Below are 9,336 nucleotides of genomic sequence, written 5' to 3'. Positions count from 1 at the left end.
CTTTTCCCTCTCCCTCTGCTCCTCCCCAACTCCTCCACTCTCTCAAACAAATAAATAAATCTTTAAAAAATCCAATACTTTCTTAAAAACTACAATGAAACCTTTAAAAAGCTTTAAAAATTAACGAGATCTCTGAATTAGCAATCTCTGAATGACAATACACTTGGGAAACATGTTCTCTGGTATTGACTGGTATCAACCACTGATAAACCACTTTGGACAGCGGTTTGGGAACCAGTTTCATAAGAATGACAGCAGTTGAAGAACAAGAAGGATTTGGTGAGAAGACACCATAACCATAAACATTGTCCCGGGAGTCGATGAGCCAGGGACCAGGCACAGGGCTACCCCCATCCACTGAAGCAGGGCATGTGACACATGTGCACACAGAAGCCACATGGAAGCAGCCGAGAAACAAGTTCTGTCTTGAATGACAGTCAGTTCTACCTTCTTTACTCTGAAAGGCCACCTTCTATCCCTTTAAAATACTGGACTCAAAAAGTTCCAACCCTGACACAGCGCAAGAAGTAACCTGCATTCTTTTTTCCTTTTATAATCCCGGTGATTCTTGAGACTGTAGCAGGCACAGAGCCTTGTAAGGCTGGAGCCCAGCCATCTAAGCTTGAGGCAAAATGCTGACCTTAAAATAGCCTGTCCCTTGGACACAGAGATGGAGGGCAGATTCATGCATGGTGGGCACTTTAAGAAGCATGATCCTGTGAACGTGTCGCTCGAGGTTCAAAAGGAAGGATAAAGCAGAGGGTGGTGGGATATGTCTTGTATGAAAATCAAGTGAGGTGCCAGTGAGATGATGAGAGGTAGTTATGGCAACAGTAATCACAAATAAGTACTAAAGAAGATTATAAGCAGGAGTCTGACTCTGTCCTGTGAAATCTGTTATTTGCATTTATCATTTGAAGGTCCATGAATTGGGGGGAGGCTCTGTTAGTTACTTTCTGCAATTTATGCTCTGTCTTGATTCTCACCAATTTCACAGAAACCCTTGATAAGTGTTGTTGTTGTTGTTGTTGTTTGTAGTAGGTTCCACCTCCAGCAAGGAGCCCAACTCAGGAGCTCAAACTCAAGTCAGAGGCTTAACAGACCCAGCCACCCTGGCACCCCTCCCCCTTGATAAGCTTTGATGTCATTTACTGTCTGATGTTAAAGAATGGATGTAGCTCTAGCCAGGTTTCGTGCAAACTACTAACAAAAGTCTTGTGACTGTCGTAGAGGTACAAAGTGGCCCTGCAGCCTTCCTGGGTGTTCTCCCTGGAACAATCCCGGTGAAGATTTACTGCCATGAGAGGAGCATCCTGACATTTCCCTAACCGTAGAACAGCAGAGAGCCATGGCAATCTGACCTTTCAGAAGACAGCAGTTTGCCTGAGGGAGGGAGGCTCCCAGGACTTCACAAGATTGGAATATGATTTAATAACCTCATTTATTAATGTCTCTCCATCCACCTTCTCCTTCCCTTGTACCATTTCTTTCCAGGCCTCAGGAAGGTCTCAGAAAGGCTTCCTGTAATTCAGACTAGGTTCAAAAATATTTTAAAGTTTGTGTTGAACTATTCAAAAGTGCAATGATTTATGCAACAGTGGGAGGTACAGGCTCCGTGTTGGAAGATCGGATGGCAATGGGGCTCGAGCCTCATTAGCCTGGAAAATTGGGCCACTTCTGTGTTTAATGTAGAAACTAAATTATGGTGTGTGTGTGTGTGTGTGTGTGTGTGTGTGTGTGTAATGGTGTGTTTTTATAAGCTTTGTACAGGGGAGCCTGGGTGGCTGAGTCTCTTGATCATGATCTGAGACCTTGATGTCTCATGATCTCAGGGTCATGAGATGGAGCCTGGAGTCAGGCTCTGTGCTAAACCTGCTTAGGATTCTCTCTCTCCTTCTCCCTGTGGGCCTCGCCTTTTTCTGATCACGTGCTCATAAATAAATAAATAAATAAATAAATAAATAAATAAATACACATACAAGATTTTCCATTCTTTCATCTTCCCTCTTTTGTTCTCTCTCTTAACCTTCTCTCCTTTCCTTGATTCTTCTATTCTAGCCCGTCATGCTTTCTTGCTGGTAATCAAATGAATCCTACAGCCAGGCTAAGATGACCTTTAATGGAGTCTCACGGATTTTTGCCTTCAAATACATTACCTAATATTGGGAATTCTGCTAAAACGAAACAAGCTAAATTTTAGTACCATCACATATCAAGCCCCATCTTGGGAACTGAGTTACAAAAAACAAAGCTGTGTTAGGAAAACCCTTCTATCTTTCAGAGGACAGAAGCAGAAGAATATTCCCTAACTCACTCTGTGAGACCAGCATTACCCTACTATCAAAATCCACCAAAGACAACATGAGAAAAAAGAACTACAGACAGGTATCACTCATGAACATAGACACAAAAATCCTCAACAAAATTTTAGCAAATCGAATCCAACAATGTGTGAAAAGAATTATACACCACAGCCAAATGGGATTTATCGAAGGAAGGCAAAGCTGGTTTGACATTTGGAACTCAATCAATGTAATCCACCACATCCAGGCTGAAAAAACAGAGTAAACCAGCCTGGTTGTTAGGACTGCGGTAACCTAATCTAACCTCCCTGGGCCTCCTCCTGGCTTTTACCCTCTCATCCTGGAGCACCACTGGTATTCCCACATATTGCAGTTGTATTTTCCTGTCCTAGGCAACCAGTTTTCTCTTTAATCCAAACTACTTCACTCCTAACTTTAGAATTTTTTCATCATCTTAATATCTTCTGAAGAACAGAAACTTTTAATCAAATCCAATTTATCATTTTTTATAGTTAATACTTTTTGTCTCCCCTCTGAAATCTTATCCCTACCCATAGGTCCTCAAGATCTTCCCCCACTTAATTTTTGTTCCTGAAAATGTCACAATGTTTGCTTCCTACTTAGTAAGGACTGTTACTCAATTTGAGGTAACTTTTGTGTTTACATTTTCCCCCTTATGTATTACTGGTTGGCTTTGAATCATTTGTCAAGAAAATATATTTTCCCCCATTGAACTGTCTTGGCATCTCTGTTGGAAATCAACTTATAACAATACATGTTGGTTTACCTTTATACATTCATCCTATTCTATTGGACTGTATGCTTATTCTTTTTTTAAAGATTTTATTTATTTATTCTTGAGAGACACAGAGAGAGAGATAGAGACATAAGCAGAGAGAGAAGCAGGCTCCCCGTGGAACCTGATGTGGGTCTTGATCCCAGAACCCCGGATCATGACCTGAGCCAAAGGCAGATGCTCAACCACTGAGCCACCCAGGTGTCCCCTGTATATTTATTCTTAACACCAATCCCACACTGTCTTATTTACATAGATTTGTAATACTTCCTGAACTCAGATACAATAGTCATCCAACTTCCTTTTTTTTCAAAATCATTTTGGTTATTCTGGATTGTTTGTGTTGCTTTATAAATTTTGAAATCATCTTTTCAATTTCTACGTAAAATTCTTCTGGGATTTTGACCAGAATGCTGGTCACCACTTCATAGAGTGTGAAACTTTCCAAAGACATTTCCATTTCCCCCTCCCACTGTTTGGTCACGACTCTCAAACATTTTACCACAGTATGCTATCCACCCCACAGTGTTTTCATATTAAAGTGTCAATTTTCTTCTGAGGAAAAATTTTAGGAGAGAAAAATAATCTCACACTTATTTCCCTATCTTGCCATTTGTGATGCTCTCCATTCCTTTTTAGTGATCTGAATTTCCATCTGGCATCACTTTAGTGTAAGTCTAAAGAACTTCTTTTAATCTTAAAGAATAGGTTGACTGGAAATTAGTTATCTCAGATTTGTGTGTTTTTGTTTGCTTGCTTTGTTTTTGTGGTCTGAAGAAATTCAATTCTTCATTTTTGAAAGATTGTCTCTGAATTTCAGATCTAGGTTGACAGTTTTTTTTTCTTTCAGCATTTTAAAGATATCCTATTGCTTTCTGGCTTGCATTGTTTGTTACCAGAAGTCAGATAATTATTGTTTGTTACAAGAAGTCAGATAATTCTTTTTTTTTAAGATTTTATTTATTAATGAGAGAAACAGAGAGAGAGAGAGAGAGAGAGAGAGGCAGAGACACAGGCAGAGGGAGAAGCAGGCTCCATGCAGGGAGCCTGACATGGGACTTGATCCCAGGTCTCCAGGATCACACCCCGGGTGGAAGCGGTGCTAAACTGCTGAGCCCCCCGGGCTGCCCGAAGTCAGATAATTTTTATCGTCATTACTCTGTAGGTGATATTATTTTTTACTTCAGCTGCTTTTAAGATTTCTAGTTTATTACTGTTTTCAAAATTTAATTATAATGTTACTTTGTGTGGTTTTCTTTGTCCTGCTTGTTTGGGATTTTGAGTTTATTGGATTGTGGGTTAATACTATTTTTTTCAAATCTGAAGAATTTTAATAATTATTCTTGAAAATTTGTTCTGCAATCCCCAGTCCTCTTTATGGAAAAGATTATACGTGTATTAGGCTGTTCAATATCATGCCTCTCTTCACCAATGTTAATTTTTCTTCAGTTTTTTTTTCTCTCTGTATGTCTTAATTTGGGTAGTATTTAATGCTCTGATCTCTAGATCATTGATCTTTTCTTTTCCAGTGTCTTTTGCTATTAATTATAACCAGCAATTTTTAAATTTTAGTTATTTTATTTTTTGGCTCTTAAAGTTTCACTTGAACCTTTTTTTTATATATGTTTCATCTCCCTCTTCTTTGTAGTCATGTTTTCCTTTCAATTATCATAGCTGTTATTAAATTACTCATTTGCCAATCTCATCATTTTTTCTGACATTCCTGGGCCTGTTGTTATTGCATGATTTTATTTCCCTTGGTTATATGTCATATTTTTCCTGTTTCTTCTACAATAATTTTGATTTCATATTGTGTTGGAGAGTGTCTGGATTTCGTCATCTTCCTCTAAAGAGTGCTGAGTTCTGTTGTGGCAAATTGTTAAGTTACTTGCAAAACATTTTAATTAAAGAATAGTCAAATACAGGCTTGTTTTTAGTGTTGTTACTGTGGTCTAACATTGACAATTAGTGAGCTTTATACTAGAGCTTAATTTAGTCCTATTACTTGGCGTGACCTAGCTGGGGTCACTACTGAGAGCCCTTATACTCAATGAACTCTCTCCATTTTGGTTGTTCAGGACACAAATGCCTTTAAGCTCTGTGCAAAATTTGGGTGCTTTCACCTTATCCTTCCTTGGTAGCTCCCTGTAACACCCCATAGAGGTTCACTTTCCATGTGCTTACTCAGTATTCAGGAAAAGACCCAAGGGGACCCTTATACAGAGTCTTGAGCTCTTCCATTCTGTAACTCCTTCTTCTTCAGCACTCTGCTCTGGAAATTCTAACCACTTCATTCTCACCAAACCCCAAACTGTGTCCACATGTCATGGAAATTGCTGTCCTCTGGGCATCCCCTTTATATTCTATAAAATAAAATGCCTCCAAAAATAATAACAACAACAAGGTGATTGTAGAGTTCCTTCATATACTTACTTTCTGTTGATGAATCACAGTCCTATGCTGATTATTGTTCAATGTTTGGAAATAATCATCTCCCACATTGTGTTCAGTTTTCTAGTTATTTAGTGAAAGAGTAAGTCTGGTACCAATACTTTATTCTGCTTGGAGGTGGAGCTTGTTATAATATTTTCTAATGTAAGGCCCATGGCTTCAGCAGTCTCTGACAGTCTCGTTCTGAAAAAAGAGAAATATTTGAAGCCCTACCCTGTGCAAAGCACTGTGACAGTCCCATAGGACTTTAAGTTCTTGCAGTTTTGTCATGGTGTGTAAACACATACATGTACAAAATATTTTTTTTTACAATTTTATTTATTTATTTGAGAGAAAGAAAGAGAGAAATAGTGACAGAAATAATGGATGAGGAGGAAAGGGAGAACCAGACTCCTCACTGAGCAGGGAGCCCAACATGGGGCTCGATTCCAGGACCTCAAGATTATGACCTGAGCTGAAGGCAGATGCTTAACCAACTGAACCATCCAGGTGCCCCCAAAATAATTTCTTTGAGAACTATAATTGGTTTAAGTTCCTTAGAACACTAATGGAATAAACATCTCTATGTAAAAGGTAGAGCCCACTTCCCAACACTGTTCTATAGTGTTAATTTCCAACATATAAAAGTTCTCTCATTAAGGTTTTTTGTTGTTGTTTTGGGCATTTTTACTTGTGTATATGTACGTGTCTGTTTGTAATGGAATTTTGTGCAGCCGTGCACCATAGTTTCTACACTAAATCCCTATAATAACAAGTATTTGGCCACAACCTGCCATTCCATGCTCACCACATTTGGGCCTTTGCCCATAGCAGCGAAGTTTAGAGTGCTCACAATACTGTTTTGGGTCACTCCAAGCTGAGGTTTTGAGGCCATGCATCTCGCCACCCAGTGCTTATTTACTGATTATATTCTCATCCCATGTTTTCTTCCTCCATTTGAGTTTCTGCTTTGGTTTTTATTTTGCTTTTTTGGTCAGTTAGTTTTCTGGCATTGTGTTTTGGCTCCTGATAGTACTTTGTCCAATTGTGCTTTCTCTAGTTTAAAGTCAACAAGATTTGGGCTGGCTGGATTTATTTACTCATGAATCTTTATCATAAGTCCAATTGTTCCAGCACCATCTCACCATACAAAAGAGAGGAAGAGTATGTGGTACCTTCCCACCCATGTGTGCAAGCCCTCCTCCCATGACATTCTTGTTTCTTGACTCTTCGGATACTAGAATCAGTGCCCCAGTTCAACCAGGGGGTTCAGCCCTCCTAACACAGCTTCTCCCTCTGCCTAGGCATATCTTTTCTGTCCAACCTTTCCCATCTTCTCACCAGCAACACTGATCTATTCTCTATGCCAGTTATTGCAAGACATGATCTCCTTGTAGAAAACCAAACTGATCTTAAAGATTAATAGCTGAGAGTGGATGTTAACATGTGGCCCTCCTGTATGCCTCGTCACTTGGGACAAGGAAGGTCAGTGAACAAGAAAATCAAGGAAAAACAAGGAAATCAAGGACTCCCAGTCTTGTTTCAGGCATGGGTGTTGGCAGCGAGGGGAAGTGCACGCAAGTAAAGTAATCATTTTGAAGACTGCCCTTCATTGGAGTTTCTCTATTCCCTTCTTTATCCCTGTCTCTTTCAACCTGCTACCAAACTTAGAAAACAAACAAACCCACAGTTTGCCAAAAGACAAGGGACTTCTGCGAATGAAAGTGGTAATGCTGATACTACACTCAAAAGCTCCAAATATAGTCCTGGAACTGACTATCTTACCATTCTGACTATCTTGCACCATTCTTGTTTGATATGGGGTGGATTAAATCAATTAATGAGCTTTAAATTCCCCATTTCCACCAGCAGGAAGATGGGGTGAGGGGTTTATCTGTAAGCATAGGCAGGATAACTTTAATACCTGATGTTTAAATAATCCTCCAAGTATTTGAATGTCTAATGCTTGGGGACACTGAAAGACTTTGTCTCATTGGCAGTAACAATTGGATGTACAGCAAGAGAGTATGAATGAGTAAAGTCTTCTTTAGTGGGCTCTTCACTTCTTGGCCATCATCAGAAATTTTGGTGAAAAAGTAAAAGCTGATCGAGAAAAAAAAATGCTTCTAAGCTTTATATAAATGACTGGTTTCATTCAAATCTATAGTCAGTGGTACTTTATCAAAGTTCTTTTCATCAAAATATTTGACAATTAATCTTGGGCCAACTAAACATTTGGCTGATTTAGATATCAGACTTCCATGTCAATAGAAGCAGATTCTTTTTAAATAGAGCACATTCTGGCCAATGTGTTTTTCTCTGAAATTCTGCTAAAGATATTTATTTTAAGTCTCTCTCAATACCAGAGGCAAGAGTGACTAACTGAGCTGCTGGGGGTTGTAAAGAAGCATTTATCCTCAGGAAACTTTCTTTTCTTTTTTATTCTTATAGTGTATCTGGCTGCTTACAGCCTTTATCATGCTGTGCAAAATATGATTTGCTTCACGGAAAAAGCAACTAATATAAGAGGCCAAAATGCTTGTGTAATCAATACAAGCTTCTTACATGCAGGATCTTAGAGACAGAACTGCTAATTGCATTCAAGTCTGATCTTGAGCTCAGCAACATGGGTCTGCGTGTATGTGAGGGGTGAGAGGGCAGCTGGTGGAAAGACACCCCCCTGCTGTGTACCGAGTACGTTAATGCTAAAATTATACAAAGGTCTCAGCCATTCAATGAGGAACCTTGTTGCTTCTTATTAATGGAAATGGATTCTCTTATTTTTCCTTGTCAGATTCCAGCATTGCTGGCTGTCTGCTATTCAAAGCATCTGAACCCTCCCAGATGCCAGCCTCTGTGGGTGTAAGACAGGAAATGCAAAATGGTTTTGGCCTGAGAACAAAAATGTGAACTGTAACAGAGCATGCTCTGTGGGATGGTCACTATTATTTTTATACGGTTTCAGACTAGGTGTGGAATCATGAGTAGCCTGTCTCTGTGGAAATGTTGGTATATCAGTGTACTTTTGGTCTTAACCTGCGAACTCCTAAAGCAAGGATAGGGACTTACCAGATAGATCATGGGATATCTCACAGGCTCTGGAAGGTCGTGGACTTGGTGGAGTCTGCCCAACAGCCTCCCAGGTGTCCATCTCTCATGGGTCCTTCCTCCACAACTTCATCTGTCACCCTCCCTGCGGATTGCTTCCTCCACGTGATGGCTAACAGAGCCATTGACACTTCCCAGACTTTCTCCCACACAGCTTCAGCCTCAGTGAGTGACAGTGTCCACAACACAGATCCAAGTGGCCCGGAGAAGGGACACGGGTCAGCCATCCACTCCTAGGGTCTGGAACGCAGGTCACCTAAGAGGGGGATGCACGTATCTCAAATAGGGGCCGGGAGGTTTTGGTACAAGTGGATAGAAGGGAGAAGACGAGTGAGTGAGGGCTGGGCAGACAAGACTGACCTTCAACACCTGTGGCAAGGTGGGCATTTGTCCTAGTCTGGGCCACTAATCCAGTTCTGGTAGGTCACAGACCCAGTGTCATTCTGATATAATCATCATTTACTGGCTTTAAAACAAAAAATAGCAAGGAATGCTCAAACTAACCCACCTACAACTTTCTCCAATCACGGAAAGAGGAGCAGTATTGTGCGGCCTTGGTGGTGGTGATGGTGATGGTCTCACCATCCTCCAAAGCAAAGATGTAGTCAAATGCACGATTAAACTAGACTGTGTGTTTATTGAGAGCAAGGAGCGTGCCCTGCTCATGCTGGATTCCCTAGCTTGTGTTAGAGCCGTGCC

The sequence above is a fragment of the Nyctereutes procyonoides genome, unplaced genomic scaffold (assembly GCF_905146905.1).
Source record: "Nyctereutes procyonoides isolate TBG_1078 unplaced genomic scaffold, NYPRO_anot_genome, whole genome shotgun sequence".
Classification (NCBI taxonomy): domain Eukaryota; kingdom Metazoa; phylum Chordata; class Mammalia; order Carnivora; family Canidae; genus Nyctereutes; species Nyctereutes procyonoides.
The sequence above is the reverse complement of the archived record's forward strand: the minus strand, read 5'-3'. Positions refer to the sequence as shown.